At 41.2% G+C, this 17,178-nt stretch overlaps 1 protein-coding gene across 21 annotated transcripts in view; it reads left to right on the forward strand.

The window, feature by feature from the left end:
• Nucleotides 1-1,540: 1,540 nt before the first annotated feature.
• Nucleotides 1,541-17,178, forward strand: part of nfasc (neurofascin) — a 250,239-nt gene continuing 234,601 nt past the window's right edge. For 5 of the 21 annotated variants that reach the window (XM_062978543.1, XM_062978544.1, XM_062978547.1 and 2 more), the window contains exon 1: nucleotides 1,551-1,824. The gene's annotated coding sequence lies outside the window, so the exon portion shown is untranslated. Of the gene's footprint in view, nucleotides 1,825-17,178 lie in introns of all 21 variants that reach the window. The other 16 variants (XM_062978545.1, XM_062978549.1, XM_062978548.1 and 13 more) reach the window with 10 other exon arrangements.

Consider the following 17,178-nt stretch of genomic DNA (forward strand, 5'->3'; position numbering starts at 1 on the left):
GCTCCCTGTCGGCCCTCACCATGCCCAGCTCCTTCATGGTCAAGCCAGTCACTTCAAGGATAACATCTATCCATCTTGCCCTTGGTCGGCCCCTCTTCCTTTTTCCCTCCATTTTTCCCAGCACCATGATCTTCTATAAGTTTTCCTGTCTTCTCATGATGTGGCCAAAGTACTTCATCTTTGCTTCTAATATCCCCTCCAGTGAGCAGTCAGGCTTTATTTCCTGAGTATGGAATGGTTTGATCTTTTTGTGGTCCAAGACACTTTAAGAATTTTCCTCCAACACCACAGTTCAATAACATCTATCTTCCTTCGCTCAGACTTCCTTAAGGTCCATAGGTTACTACAGGGAATACCACTGCTTTAACTATGTGGACCTTCCTTGCCAATGTGATGTCTCTGCTCTTCACTATTTTATCGAAGTTGGTCATTGCTCTCCTCCCAAGAAGTAAACATCTTCTAATTTCCTGGCTGCAGTCTGCATCTCCAATAATCTTTGCACCTAGAAATACAAAGTCTGTCACTGCCTCCACATTTTCTCCCTCTATTTGCCAGTTATCAAATCAGTCTGGTTGCCATAATCTTGTTTTTTTATGTTTAACTGCAATCCCAGCTTTTGCACTTTCTTTTTTCACCTTGGTTAGAAGGCTCCTCAGCCATCAAAGTGGTATCATCTGCATATCTGAGGTTAATGCTTCTTCTAGCAATTTTAACTCCAGCCTTGGATTAATCAGTCCTCACACGTTGCATATGTTCTGAATACAAGTGAGGGTGAGAAACCATTACTGTTACCAAATTTTCTGTGACTCCAACATTGAGCTAAGGGCCTTTGGGGTCGGGGCTCACCCTTTAAGAAGCAGTGACAGAGGGCCCTCTCCTTTTGCTTCCCAATACAAGTGCTGCCTATGTAAGGCCTGGTTATTAACTATGACTATATTGATTGTGTTGTTGAAGGCTTTCATGGTCAGAATCACTGGGTTGCTTGCTGTGAGTTTTCCGGGCTGTATGGCTATATTCCAGAAGCATTCTCTCCTGACGTTTCACCCACATCTATGGCAGGCATCCTCAGAAGTTGTGAGATAATCTCACAACCTCTGAGGATGCCTGCCATAGTTGTGGGTGAAATGTCTGGAGAGAATGCTTCTGGAACATGGCCATACGGCCCGGAAAACTCACAGCAACGCAGAGTATACCGATTGCCGGCTCCTTAGTGCGCCTGACTCTCCACAAATCGCTATGGTCCCACTTTCCTCTCTGAACCTTCCTCCTTCCCCAGGGTACCTTCCTTCCCCACCCTCCCCATTCATCCTCCCCCCTCTGCATCTTCCTTCCTCATTAGCGCCCACTCTCCCCACTCTCTCCCCATCGCGCCCGTTCGTGATCGACCCGAGGTCGCGCGTGTCTTTTTTTTTTCCATCAGAGAGAAAGGAAAGGCAGCGAGGGCGAGCGTTTGCGCGAAGGCTGGCTGGCAAGGCGGCGCGCACTCCCGTGGCCTCTCTCACTCTCTCTCGCACGCGCAGGCTCCTCCCGGGGCCGCGCGCGCGCTCCCGCCGGTCTCTGCCCTAATGCGGGAGAGTCTGCGAGGGAAGGCGCTGCAGAAAGGATGGGAGCTGCGCGGGGAGGAGGCGGCGGCGGCGGCAGGGTCGGCGGCAGAGGCAGCAGCAGCAGAGGCCGAGGCCGGGAGGTTTGCTAGCCGTCAAGCGGGATGAGGAGGCAGCTGTGAGCCCGGCCCTGCGGAGTCTGCCCGCGAGGAGGAGCGACGGGGAGGGATAGGCGGAGAGAGAGACAGAGAGAGAGAGAAAGAGGCGCCGCGGGGACGGCCAGGTAAGGCAGGGATGCTGGTGCAAGACGGAGGGAGGGAGGGAGGGAGGGGAGGTGAGAGACGGCCTCCATCCACCCGCATTTTCTTCCTCCCGTTGCCTCTCCCCTTTGCTGTGCCTTTGGCCCCCGCGTAGTCCCGCTGCAGACCCTTCTTCCCCTGATGCCTCCGTCCTTGCTTGCTTTCAGAGTTGCTTTCTGACCGGGCGGCATTAAGCCCCCCCCCCCCCCCCCAGCATTATCCTGGGAGCAATGGTCCTGAATCCCGGCCTCCCCTCCCTTTCCTGGGGGAAAAAAGGAAAGCAGATCCTACTCATTATTGTCTCCCCCCCCCCCCCAAATTGGAAAGGGGAAAGCTTCTGAACAGGGCCTCAGGACAGGAGAAACTTCTGGATGGGCAGTCCAGCCTTCTGCTTGGGATGAAGAATGACCGCCAGCTGCTCCATAGGCCTTGCTGCCTTGCTGCCTTTTCACAGCAAGGAGATCTCCCTTGTTATGAATGGGGGTTATGTCCATGTAGGAAAGTAAATCTACCCATGCTGTGAATGCCCCCCTTCCTCCCCTCGTTTGGCTTCGAAGGGCCCCTCCAGACAGGCCTTATATGCTTTGGGTCCAACCTATCTTCAAGATCACATCTCCTTTTATGAACCGGCATGGGCTTGAAGATCTACCGAGGAGGCCCTCCTCCCAGTCCACCTCCATCTTAAGTGCGGTTGGTGGGGACAAGAGAGAGGGCCTTCTCGGTGGTGGCCCCCTGGCTTTGGAATGCTCTCCCGAGGGAGATCAGACCAGCCTCCACCCTCCAAGCCTTCCACACACAATTGAAGACATGGCTTTTCTGACAAGCTTTCAACCATATTTAGATTCTTTATGAATACATATGAGGACCTTCAGATTCTTTATCAGGCACTTTACAAGACTGAGATCAAGTTCTGCTGTTTTTACCTGCAGCAATTGCTGCATTTTATTTCTTTTAATCAGGGGGTATTGTGAAGTTGTGATGTTATGTTGGTGGTTTATTGTTTATGTTTTTGTTTCTGCACTTTTTGTATTTGGCATATTTCACCTTGAGTGCTCTGTGAGTTGCCCCAAGTCCCTCTGGGAGATGGTGGCAAGGTATAAATAAAAGCTGGTTTATTTATTTGTTTATTATATCCCAGAATCTGATCCCTGATTTTCTGTTTATTTGTATATCTGATTATCTGGCAGTGCAGACTCATATAATCCAGTTTAAAGCAGAAAACCTGGGATCAGATCCTGGGATATAGGGCCTGTCTGGAACAATCCTAGCCACCATCTCTTCGCCCTTCATCCCTCCCTCCCTCTTCCTTTGGAAAGAGTTGGTGTTTCTGAAAGCAGCTTCTTCCTTTTGTATTTTTCCTGTTTGTCTACACAGCCCCAGGTGTGATACAGAGCAGCTTTATGCTTGTAGTTTGCTTGAGAGATATTGAGGGAATTGTCAGAAGATAAGCAAGGGCCTCAGCTTCCATGATTCTAGATGTAAAGGGGCCTCCAGGAATGTATCAAAAGTTATAACTTAGCCCGTCTTACTTGGCTTTGGGGATTGGAGAGCAGAGCATGATCCTAAAACATCTGATACCAAAATCCTTGATACAAACAGAATTTTGATTCAGGGAATCTCTGGCAGGCATCCAAAATGATATTTTCAGGTTTGAGGTGCAGTGGGAGAAATGCATAAGGCATATTTAAAAGCAGAGTGAGTCACGACGAGCCAAGTTGTGACCATCTTTCTAAAGCACAACCTTTCCCTATAGAGTATATGAGTCAGCCTTTGCTGGTATTGATCAAGAGGTGAAAGTGCTGAATCATTTGTACTTTTCTTCTCCCAGCATGTTCGGCTCTCCAGATCCATTATAGTCTTCAGGAAGCACACGATCTAGTTGCAGAAGGGTCTGCCTTCAGCATCTTCTTCCATTTTAAGCTGCATTGGCCTAGTGTAATTCTTGGAGCATAAATGAGCACCACAGTTTCAGATTCTGTTTCGATTTAGTTTGCTTATCTCGAAATGAGTGGTCAAGGTGTTAGCTAAAATGCATACTTAGAAATGATTAAGAGTGGTCAATCCAATTTTTAAAATAAATCTCTGGGAGATGAAAGAGTCTCTCATCCAGCTTCAAGTGCATCTTAGCATTAATGATAATCCCTCTCTGATCAATATCTAGGGTTGCTATTCATTAGAGATATGTGGCACAATTTAGCTAACATGGAACAATTAGAAATCTCAACTGATTGCAAATAAACATTTAAAGGTGTATTTAACTCTCCCTTTGAAATCAATTGATTTCAATGCTTGTACTCCCAAATACAAAACAGTATTAGGATTCAAATATCTATTATGTAGAAATGAAAGTAGGTTCTCTTAGTTGGGTATGTAATATTTGTGTGAAAAGTATACCTTTATGTCCACCCAGCCTTTCAGTTAGCTTTATCCACAAGAACGCCTCAGATGAGTACAAGAAGGCATGGAGGTATATGTATGGACCCATTCAAGTACTGACACACATATACATAGACATGCACTAGCATCCGCGCGTACACATTTCCTTGGTACCTTCTCACTGAAGTTGGATTTAGGGACATTGGTAGCCATGGAACCTGTACATAAGAACAATCATGTTTTTCATGTGGATAAAGTGGTCTGAGAGGTTGAGGAACCATGAATGCGCATAACACACACTGATGTGAAACAGGGCTGAAAAGATGGTTGTTAAAATAAAGCAATTGATGATGGGATCTGCCTGTCTCCTGTAACAAAGCTTTTCCCCCCAATAAGAAGGTGTCTGATTAATTATTCAGATATGCTTTCCCATTGATCTTAGTGAGTTATCTACCCCATCTAGATTGTAGAAAAGTATAACTCACATAATTTTCACATTTTATATGCTTACAACGGGGCCCCTGGTGGCACAGTGTGTTAAAGCGCTGAGCTGCTGAGCTTGCGGACCAAAAGATCCCAGGTTCAAATCCCAGGAGCGGTATGAGCGCCCGCTGTTAGCCCCAGCTCCTGCCAACCTAGCAGTTTGAAAACATGCAAATGTGAGTAGATCAATAGGTACCGCTCTGGCGGGAAGGTAACGGCGCTCCATGCAGTCATGCCGGCCACATAACCTTGGAGATGTCTATGGACAACGCTGGCTCTTCAACTTAGAAATGGAGATGAGCACCAACCCCCCCCCCCCCCGAGTCGGTCATGACTGGACTTAACGTCAGGGGAAACCTTTACCTTTACCTTTATGCTTACAACTTATAATTTCAGAATACTATTTTTTAGAAAGGCATGACTATCACAGTAACATACCATACTATGTCTGCAATTCAGTTTTCTTGGCACTAGTTCCCTGAAGGCATAGCAATGGCTAGGAATTGTCCCTGGATTCATTGCTATCCCCCCGTATCCTCCCTCCTAACCAAAGGGAGATCTGACCTCAAACACCTCCCAGCCTCTTGGAAGTCTCCGCAATGACTCTCCTGTCCCTCAAATCAGAAAGAGGCATAAGGAGGGGTAGGGAGATTATCACCTTTCTCCAAGAAGTCCCAACACACAGTACTGGTGGAATTAATTCCTTCCCTTACTTTTAATGAAGGGATTTACAGGGTTTTGTTTAAAAAAAAACACACACAACCTGTTGGCATTTGTATAATTACTGTGGATTTTGATGATCTCTCTTCCCTGGCCTTCCACAAAAGATGACCAGATCAAGATGAGGCACAAGAAGATGGAATCCTGGTCAATTCTTTTTACCCTTTTGACACTTTAGGTCAGTGGTTCCCAACCTTTGGGCCTCCAGATGTTTTGAACTTCAACTCTCAGAAATCCCAGCCAGTTTACCAGCTGTTAGGAACTATGGGAGCTGAAGTCCAAAACACCTGGAGGCCCAAAGGTTGGGAACCACTGCTTTAGGGCAAAGATTTTCTATTTTCTATGTGATCTTGGCATACACTAACAGAGGGATAAAAAAACAAACCCCAGAGATCTGACAGAGAAGCAGATGCCCTTATTAAAAACCATGTTCGTGAAATGCTTATCCATTAGGCAGACAGCTAAATTGATTATCAAGCAATGCCAGCATGACTTCTTTGTTTCTCCCAAATGTCTTAGCACCAGGTTTCATGCTAATTCTTTCTGAATATACATTTGCTGCCATTATCATGGGGGTTTTTGTGTATGGAATATTGTACTTGTAAAGTGAGCTGTGCTACAAACAGCCATGTTCTGACTATAAAAAGAAATAGATATTCTTCTAGAATGGGTAGGCAATTGCTACTGTGGCTCAGTTTTCTTCCTCTGGGATTGGCCTGGACTGTCAAAAAATGGCCAACAAGACCAAACCAGAAGTGGCGATAAAGCCTACTTCTGATTTTGAAAAAAGGTCTTTTCTGTCTGTCTGTCTGTTTGTCTCTGTCTCTCTATCTGTATATTGAACTAGCAACCACTTTTTAAAACCTGAAAAAGGTAGTCCAGGAAAGTTGCAGAAATAGCCATCTAGGCCCATATGAACTTCTGGTCTAGTAAATGCAGTGCTCACTTCCTGAAGATTCAGGAGGTTGATTGACCTGTTGTGTTTGATATTTGGTCCCGATAAAATGTGAATGCTGAGGGCATTGTAGCAAGAAATCCTTTTTATTTTTCTTAAGGCTTTCTTTTGCTCTAGATTCTAGAATGTAGGACTCTGTCGTCCTATATTTATCTAAAATAATTGAAGTATATACTGCTTCATTGTGGAACAGTACAGGGCAACCTCTTTTTGAAAAAAGAACCCAATCTACATGGCCTGAGGAACAAGAACATTTGGCTAAGCAGAAATTCAGATTGTTGGGAGTATCTGGAATATTGAGTGACTCTAGGGAGAACATTGTGTGCATTTGGATAGTTGTTTTGGGTAAAAATTACATAGGAATATCTCACTGTTTTCAAATGCAGAGTGGTATTTTTGTTCTCAAAGTAGGGGCCTAGAAGTACAACGCAAATCATGAGACTTGAACTCCAACTTTGTATTCACCTCTGAATTCTATGAGTAAGCTTATACTGCAAAATCTACCTCATTGAACTTATTCTGAATTTGGACAGAAGGTCTCATTCTATTTGGATGATTCCTTAAACCTTTAAGGACAACATTGATAGAGAAGCAAATACCTCAATGTTCAGCTCCCTTGCAAATCCATTTAAGAAGTTGCAGGTAACAGGTGGTGAATTTGACTTCCATTTGTCTTCCTAGCAAGATGATTATGCCAGAGTCGAGAGTGCTAGGCTTGACAGACGAGGAAGCTGGCAAGCACAAGGCAACTTCCGATGTTCTTAGGAAGTAGGATGAGTGTCAGATCAGTGGGTGTAATTGCAACAATTCTCAGTCATAAACAACCTCATGGTCTTAATTTTGTTTCCACGTAGGTAAACTGTTTAGCTGGTCTTAATGCAATGGGGTTGGCATCAGGAACTTTCAGCAAAACAGAGAGAATGAATGTTGAGTACATAGACATTATTTTCCCATCCCAGTTCCCTTTTGATGACACAATAGACAGGACTGACTGCATTTCAAATCTGGATGGAAATTATATTTGCAGTGAGGGTGGAATGGCTGGATTGACAACTGACCTTGAGCTTAGTTGCCTTTGGAATAGTATTATTGTCTTACTTGCCTGAAGCAGAGTTTGAATGTGACAATAGATTATGGTTTGTTGTTTTGGGCAGAATGTCAGGCTTGTTTGTTCTATTTTTGCCAGTGGAGTTGTGGAAAGGTGGGAAGTTTTCATTTCACTTTTCCAATATCTGCATCTGAACCTTAAGACGTGGTTGATCTTAACTGTGGTGTATTGAAACAAGCCAAAAATTATGAAAATTGGCTGAATTTGGACATAACAATAAACTATGGCCAATCAGAAATTGAACTTTTGCAAGAGGAGATGGAAAATGACAGTATGGAAGTCTGAAACTCATTCACACACCATTAAACCATTCTAGATTGTTGTGAGTAGAACTGTTATTCTTCATGCATCATAAAACGTGTTTGTATGTTTTGTTTTATGACACACCTCTTTCTATTTTGTGAGTCTGCGGAATTAGCTGAAAAAACTCTTAATCTCAATTCTGTCTACATTGACATTGCAGGTTAGGTGCTTCTTATTCTGACAGCATTAGAAGATTCCCAAATACCATGCTTTCTATAGGAAAAAAACTACTCTTTTACTATTAAATATGATAGACAGAAATTCAGTTCTATATACATTTCTGGGCACTGAGATATAAGAAAGTTACATACATTAACATTTCTACTTGCCATATAAACCTAAATACTACTGGAGTTTTGCTAAAGATGGAAAGACATAAAACTCTAATTTCTCATCCATTTATAACCTAGAATTCTAATATGTTGTAAAATACTGCATAGCACAGCCTAATGCTGTGAATAGGTGAGAAGTAAGAAATGATGGCCCCTTCTACCCTGCCATATAATCCAGATTATCAAAGCACATAATCCACACTATCTGCTTTGAACTGGATTATAAGAGTCTACACTGTCATGTAAGACAAAGCAGATAATCTGGATTTTATATGGCAGTGTAGAAGGGGCCAAAGTCCTAGATGCTTTGCCTGGCCTTGGTAGATGGTAGGTATGTGCGCCGATTTCGTTTTCCCCGTTTCCTCCATTTCCTTTGGTACCTTTGGTACTTCGGAAGCATGTAATGGTTAAGGTCCTCCTGGTACAAAAACCCATCCAATATGAAAGCAAGTGGGAGCTGATCTCGTCTCCTCCTCCCCTATTTGGCATCACAGTTGAATCTTTTTTATTTTTCTTTATTTTCCTGATTCTTTTTATTTACTGGGACTGACTAGGATTTAGGAACCTGAGGGATGGTGGGAGGGGTGCATGGAGACAGAGAGTGCTCCGTGCTCCATGGGTGGGGCTTGGAGACAGAGAGCCACCCTTGTATCTTCTTTTTCTCCTTCTGTTCTTCTCCTTCAGAGAATACTTCTAATTATTATTATCTAATTATTAATAGTAATCCCAGCAAACAAAAACAGAAGCCTACCTCTCCTCTAGAGTAGAAAGTAGAAACAGCTTTAAGGAAGCAAAACTGGCAAGCAGAAAGGAGACTGAAGGCACTGAAAACAGAGTGAATTTTAAGGTAGTCCAGAGGGAATAGCTGTACTGACCTACAGGTAATCACTCTTCCAGAAAGGATCCAGAAAGAGCGGTATCTTAACTCGGATGCTTTTTAAAATCCAGGTCTTAATGAAAGGAATGGAAGGGGAGCCTGTGGGAAGTCCCCCTATAATGGGCTGGATAGGATGCTTTCTTAACCCTATTGCTGACACCAGGCTCCCTTGAAGGGAAGAAAGGAAAGGCTCCCAGGGGAAAGGGAGCCTTGTAAGTTCCTCATTGCCACCAGTGGGCCAAAAACTCAGTTTTTTCGGATGCAGAATAAAAACGCTCATTTGGCAGAGTGCCCGTTTCAGAAGGTGCTGGAAAACGGTTATGGGGGGCTTCTGGTATCTAGCAAGCAGAAATGGATAGCGATTCACCCAAAATGCACAAGCCTAGTACATAGCCAATATTTGTGATTGCTCAACCATTCTTTGAGCAGGAGTGGAGGATTAAAAAATTGGGATCTTCCCACCTCGTGCCAGGCTGGATGTAGCTGAAAGCAATAAGAATCAATATTTCACCGTGTGAGGCTTCTTCTCTCCTTGTAGCCCTCAAAACATGCAAGAGGACTTGGAGAAGGGAGGGATCTGTATCACCTACTTCTTGTTTAATGGGAGACCTCTTCTCTACCCAAGTTCTATTTCATGTCCAGAAGACTTGGGGTAGGGATATTTTGTGTCATCATTTATTGTTTTGAAGATATTTGTGGTCACAGAAAACAGTCTGACTATGATCTTTGTTAGCCTTGCCAGGGAATGAAGGAACAATTTTGTTATTTGCAGGGACCATTGATTTCTGTCCTTCTTTCACAATGAGATAAGAACCAGAAGATACTAGTCTACCTCTTTTGCTTTGGTCCACCCATTAATCTGTTAAAGCAAAGAGATTCAATGTGCATCTTGCCATCACAGGTTGAAACTGTGCTTTCTCTGTGCCGCACATTCTCATTTTTGCCACAAATGTGATCTTTTTCTATTAATTAGATCTTGCTCTCTCACTATAATGTTGGTCTTTTGCATTGCTCATCAAGATGAAAATCTAATTTGTTTTAATGTGGTGTGTTCTTTTAGAGTCTAAAATGATCCTAGCTCCTGAAGAGATTTCTAAAAAAATCCTATGCTGTCAAAACTAATTCCACGTTAATTTATAACATTAATCAAAGAAGGTCCACTACTTTCCTCTAGTTCTAATGGGCTAAACTGTTCTTTTGTGGAATATACCCAGTGTGCTTATTATGGTCTGTGCTTTTGCTTTGCACATGTGGAAATGGACTGGCTGGGCAGATCAGATTTCAAGGCCTGGGTTTTAATTAGGGAGTTTCCCATCCATCCTTGCTTAACAGATCTCCTGCAGCGGATCTGTTCACTTGACAGCAGTTAGGCAGCTGCGGTGCTGAGATCATTGCCTGGTGTTCTGACTGGCATTGTCTCCTTCTGCTCCGCCTGTCTATATGTCATATCCACCTGTTATCTTTTGTTTTGGGCTTACTTTTTTTTTGAAGTTGCAGTAATCTTGATTTGTTCTGCCTTTCTGCATTGTGTGTTGAGAGGTGTGTGTACACAAATAAGGTTCTATAGTGTAGGAGATAAAAAAAGCACGGTACCAAACAATTTTTAAAAAGAAAACAAAAGTATGTTGTTTTTGCTGCCAATTTTATAGTACGATTCTCTGCAAAAGCAGATCCCACTCTTTTAAAGGAACATACTCCATGAATATGTTTTAGATGGTAGATTTCAATAAAGTAGTCCAGTAATATACATTCTGCCTTGTTTAGAAATAACATGCTAAAATCTTGAATTTACATTTCAAATTATGAAAACACTTTCTGTTTGTTTGGGGTTTTTTTTAGTTGTTTAAATTGGTTAAAGGAAGTAGTTGGGACTGAACAATCTGCAGCCCATGCAGGTCATTCATAGTGAGCCAGAATTCATGATAATCCCAGTGCCTTGTTTATTTGCTTATCCTCCCACTACACCATGTGTAAAAACAAAGAAAGCCAGCCATTCACCTATTTCCATTTTTAATAGTCATCTGGGATGGTTGCATGATTTACTTGGAAGGATCTTTCAGAGCAGGGTTATTTGTTGTCATTGGTATGCTAATCGAGTCCTTTCCTTTTTATTGAGATTGAAAGCATACACTATTATGATGGATTAAATGAAAAAGAGGATTTTGGAGTCTGAGATCTCATATAGGGATCACTATACATAGTTAATGAGATAAGAAGTGGGGATTAAGAGTCTTATGGATAGGGCTACAATGGCATAGCTGATTTCTGTAAATGTTTTTCTGGGAATCAAGCTTTGGTCCTAGAGTTCACAACAGAATTATATCAGTGTTCTCCTAACAAGGTCTACAACGAATATTTTGCTCAGCTAGTGAAACCTATGTATATACTCATTTGAATGTTAGTTGACAGGGCATCTTTATAGTGATTATGACTGTAATGTTCCAAAAAGGAGAAGCCATTGCCTAGACAAGATGTATTGTGTGGCTGAAGTGTGTGCTTCAAATAATGTTAATAGTGGAACTAGTTAAAATAGCTGGGGAATTAATAATTAATTTAATTAATTTAATTAATTTACTTAATTAATAGAAGGAAGTTTAAATTGTCCATCATATTTTTTGTCCTTTATCTTTTCTTCTTTAGAATAAGTCCTGGATTGAAAATGTTAGGAGTACATAAACCTGAGTAATAAATCATTTCCGGATTCAACTGCCTTCATACTTACTTCTTAATATACCTGTTGAAAAACTGTAAATTGTCACTTTGCAAAGTGACTGATTCAAAGAAAGCCTCTTCTTTGATCACAAGTTAATTGACATTGGAGACATCAAGATCAGTAGAGTGCCATGTCAGGCAACCTTAAAGCAATCCTGTGGTGCTGTGAGGAAATGGGTTACTGTTTGCATAATGGGGTACTGGATAGCTCCTTTCACAAGAATGTCAAAAGTACAACCACTGGCATAACTTTGGACCTCCTCATGGCACTCTTCCAAGCTCTCTCCTTGGTCAAAAGATTCCTAGTCCTAGCTTTCTTGTTAGGACACTGAGGGCTTTTAACACTGTTTTTAATATACCATATATGTTTTGTATATGTTTTTAAATTAAAGAGATAAAATAGGATGGATAGGTTCATCCATGCCATAGTACAGTAGTTGTGATTTCTAGATGTGGCTGTGAAAGCTGGGCAGTGAAGAAAGCAAACATAGAGAATATCAATATATTTGAAATATATTGGTAGAGATATTATAGATTACTAAAAAGACAAAAGAACGGGTCCTGGAACAATTCAGGTGTAGAGTCTTAATTATTATAAGCCAAGATGATTAAAACTGAGGCTGCCATCCTTTGGACATATAAGACAATGTGACTTTCTGGAAAAGACAACAAAGTTTGGTAAAGTGGAAGGCAGGAGAAAAAGAGGAAACCACACTACAGGTGGATTAATGCAGTCAAGGAAATAATGATTTGAGCAAGGCAATTTGGTGATCAGGGCTCTTTGAGATGTCTCATATGTAGGGCTGCCATAAGTAATAGTTGACTTCATAGAGAACAGGAACAAACTATTGCAGTTCCCCAGAAAGAATAGAGATGGGGAAAGTGCAGACACATGCAGGATCCCAGCCCATTTTTTTGGGGTCCCAGGACCTCCAATGTCCCTTAAATAATAAAGACCCCATCACTAGGGAATGACTCCTTCTTGAAGGCCATACTTAAGTGAATGGAAGGGGGGGTTATTAATTTCTTTGGTCCCATTCTGTAGATGTACTTTCCTTGAAAATGAATCACTTATAGTATATATCTGTGTCTCTTGCTCCCAGCATTCACCTTTACCTGCATACAAAAAAATTGTATCTTGTCTGAAACAGCTGCCAACTATACCTTGGTTCAAGACTGAAAGGTTAATACATTGCTGTGTCTTCCCCCACTTCTAAATTTCTGCAGGCTTTTTCCTCTGTCTTGCTGTCAGACTGCATCTGCTGTTCTTTGAATGCTTTGTACGTGTGTGTAAGGTTAAGGCTTCAGATAGTTTGGTGTTGAAAGCTATTTTGGTACCTATCAGAACTACACGCAGTTCCTATTCATGTGCAAAGGGGAAACTATTTGAGTTGTCCCACTCCCAGCCCAATGTGTCCCATGTGCCAAGAAAATGTCAGATGTAATGGAAAAGTACAGACTGATGCTTTATAATGTGTCTTGTGTACAAATGACATTTCAGAGGTCCTTTTTGTATGTTTATGCAAATTGATTGAAATGACAAACAGTATATAATTCTGAGTGCATCACTGCACTTCAGCACGTTTTAAACTGATATAATGATCATGTCTTCCCCAGGGAGCTTTGGAAAATGCATTTAAAGATGACACTGAGAATTTTGTTGGAGAGTTCATTGTAGAAATTGAGTCTAAAGGATACCTTGCGAGGCAGCAGAAAACCGTATTACAAGTTGATGGACTCAATAAAGGGACTTACAGCCTTGAGTTCACATGACCTGAGTAGGACTGTAGATAATTGGGGCTCTTGGTGATGTTATCCTAAGCTGAAGCTGACTTGATGGTTCTGCCAACACCAACCAGAAATATAATTTTCAAAATATATATATACCCTGAGATAATATTCCTCTCAAAATGTTCAAAATAGCTTACAAATAATGATCCAAAAGAGGGAAACAGCTGGAATCAGCAAAACAAAGGCATCAACAGCTATAGGAGCATCAGAACAATTTAATTTGACAGTAAAAATCAATAGGGTAAACCTGTAAATCATGTGTGATTATGGATTTGGGTAAGGAAAATGTCCCTGTCACACATTTGTGACAAATAACATTATAGCTTATGTGCCATCTGGAGCAGGGTATAGATTGCAAAGATTCATAAGTTTGTGTAGCGACAAATGTAATGTTGAGCTACATTTTAAATAAGCAGAACAAAAGGTACCAAATATATATGGAACAGAAGAGGAAGCCTCCAGGTATGCAGAAATACTTTAGGAGTCCAATTCTCATTTAAATCTTTTGCAACAAAGCTAGAGGCCAAAGTCTTTAGAGTCCCTTCAAATGTGTTAGACTCAATTATATTTTGTGGAGATGCCGTCCTTTCCTCCCTGACTCCACATACTGGCTATCTGGACAAAATGTATGGAGATGATGTAGATTCCTGTCACTTAATATTCATTGTATCATTTCTCTCTAATCAAGTATGTTAGCTCATCTAGACCAGTTCCTGGGTCTTTGACATCTTCAGTTTCATGTTGTGATTTCAATGGAGCTCAAATGTAGCCTGCAGGCAATCTTAAGTATTTCCATCATTTATATCTCCCCATCTGCCAGAACCCCCTAGGCAGCAGAGCATGCATAGAGAATTTATACTCAGGAACAGTTACGAAAGGACTATGTGGTCAGTAAATAGTTCAAACGTGTGAATATACAGCTTTCATTTTTAAAGAGAAGTATTCATGGATTATTCTTGTAAATGAAAATAGCTGTAACCTGGCACAGAAAGAATGCTTTGGGCTTGTTTTGGACAAGAGCCATAACTAATAGAAGAGACACTTCGAATGCTGAGGAATTCTCAATGTATATAAAGCCATCTTTGAGCATGACATCTTACTATTTTACCATCTGGATAATGTCAAATCCTCTTCTGGATCAGGAGGTTGTTGACCTTAGTTCCCATTCTACCATGAGGGGCAGCTTGCCCTCCAGAGTCCAATATGGATCAATTTCAGTAGGGTAGTAATAACAGAGCAAATCTGTTAGCTTTCTTCTGTTTTTTTCACCAATCGTCCAGCTGTTGTTTGTGATATCTGAACTTCTGAAGTCTTCTTGTTTCACCTTTTATGAACAATGAAATTATATGTTTTTCTTGTTTAAGATTCTTCATGCTAACAGTCACTTTCTCCAGCTCAGTTACTATGAACTTGAATCAGCAATAATCTCAGCAAGGAGTCTCTATCCTTCAATGTGCAAGGTGAATGGATGATTCAGAGCTGTACTTTTCAGGGTTCTTTTCTCTAAGATTTCTCCCAAAAGGCCCAAGTTTTATCCCATGTATATTGTAAACCTAATTATAAGTTTTAGAGCAACTGCAATCTGCTACCATTAGAGTGAAAAAAGCGGGGAGATACTACTAGTGAAGGCATAAGGCCATGAGAATAGTCACAAACAACACAAAAAAGCAGTACACACTGAAGGCACACAGCAATGACAGTCAGATATAGAGAGCATCATGTTCATACCACATTAATTCACATACAGTATTTTTATTCATTGTGCCTTGATTGTTATGGGAGCTCAGATCTTGGATTTGTTATGCAGAAATTTCTAAGTGCAGGCTTGTGAGATAGTCCTTTTGACACACCATCTCCATGTGTGTGGAATGTCATATATCCATGAAGAAGGTGTAAACACCACATACCACATGAGGAACATAATCAACAGTCATCCTCTGACTTGAAATATTAGGAATGACAAAAGGAACACTTACTGTCTCATTTGCTGTCCATGGTGCTGAAATCCTTTTGCATGCGTGCATGTATACATTGCTAGATCCATTTCAGGTATCATCAAAATGCATTTATAAAGACAGCATGTGTTTCTAATCAGAGGCAACAGGGTAAAATATTGGGCATCTCTGCTTGCCTGCCTGCCTGCCTGCCTGCCTGCTTGCATAGTAGATTGGCTCACTTCCAAATAAACTGAAGTCAAAAGAGCAAAATCAGGTTTGATGCTAGCTCAGATTAAAAATCTGTAGGTGCAGTCTGCCTGCAGTACTTGGAAATGCAAACTGTGTGTTTTGTTGTATATTTGGCATTAATGTAGTGTATTAATAGTGTTGACTTCATTCTGCCAGAAGTAAGAGAGATGACTGGTACTTAGTCAGGCTGTATTTCTCTGATATATATGGTACCACTGGCTCCTAATATCTTAAATCACAATGCTCTCTTTGTGAAAAGTCAGGAGAGCTGCTAATGTCCTCAGTGGTGCAGCATGGCTCTGCCATCATAAAAGTACATCTGTATACTGAATTGTACTCATGCTGTAGCTTAAATCGCCTGGCTTTCAGCTTTGCAGTAGGTCCAGTAACAAGAGTGCTTGTTGTGAGATCATTTCTTTTGTGGCTGAGTTCTTGTGATATGCATACAGATGTCTATAACCAGCAGAGAAATGAGCCTTTGTGATAGGCACACAGTAAGAAACTTGGTGGTAGAACATTTACTTTCAGTTCAGAAAGTCCAAGGTTCTTACACTGACATCTCAAGACAGGACAGAGGAGGATTGGCCAGGGGTAGGCAACCTGATGTTCTCCATGTATTTTGGACTAAAATTAAAGACAGTAGCTGTGGATTATGAGGCTGCAGTCAAGAACATATGGACCACAGAGTACCAGGTTGCCTACTGATGGTATGGACAACTCAATCCATAGTGTTTTTCTAGTTAAAATAGCACTCAATAGCAGATAATTGGACAGATTCTGCATTGTTGCTGAGTACACAATGCTGAGCGAGAAAGATAGAAAGTATAACCTTCCATAAAGTAGTTTTTTTCTGGTGTAGCTGTGCTACTACATGTGACATCTCTAAAGTCTCTTTGTTAACGCTCTAAGCTTATACATACATAACAGCAAGTGTGTTGTATGACTGCATTTTAAAAGCTTCTAGCTCTGACAGTCTTTGAAGCCAATCCCTTTCTTCTTGCTGTCTTCAAGCAAGACATTTTATCATCATCCACTTTTTTTAAATAAAAGTGTGATTTATATATCTAATTTGAGAATGAGTATATTTCTTAGTATCCAGGGGATTTTTAAAAAAAGCAAAACAAAATATGTCTTATATTTCTCATAGTTTTAGAAAAAAATATTTTGATTTGTATAGGAGAATATGCCCCTAAAGCAACATAATTGGAGAAGGGATCAAATGCAATTTACATGCAGCTCATGTTAGCTTTAGATCTCTTATTGCTATTAAGCACTTTAGTGAACAAGAAGAATTGTGCACAGAAGCACCTGGGCAAGGATGAATGAACTAATGCCGATTCAATTTCTTCTCAATAAGCATCTTATATATATTTCTGTATCATGCAGATAGGGGATTGAGTATGCTGAATATGTGAGTCCTTAGCTGAAAACATACACATATAAATTTCTATGGTGATATGCCTTGTGCTTGGAGCTGATAGCAGGGCCAGGATTT

The sequence above is a fragment of the Anolis carolinensis genome, chromosome 4 (assembly GCF_035594765.1).
Source record: "Anolis carolinensis isolate JA03-04 chromosome 4, rAnoCar3.1.pri, whole genome shotgun sequence".
In the NCBI taxonomy this organism is placed as follows: Eukaryota; Metazoa; Chordata; class Lepidosauria; order Squamata; family Dactyloidae; genus Anolis; species Anolis carolinensis.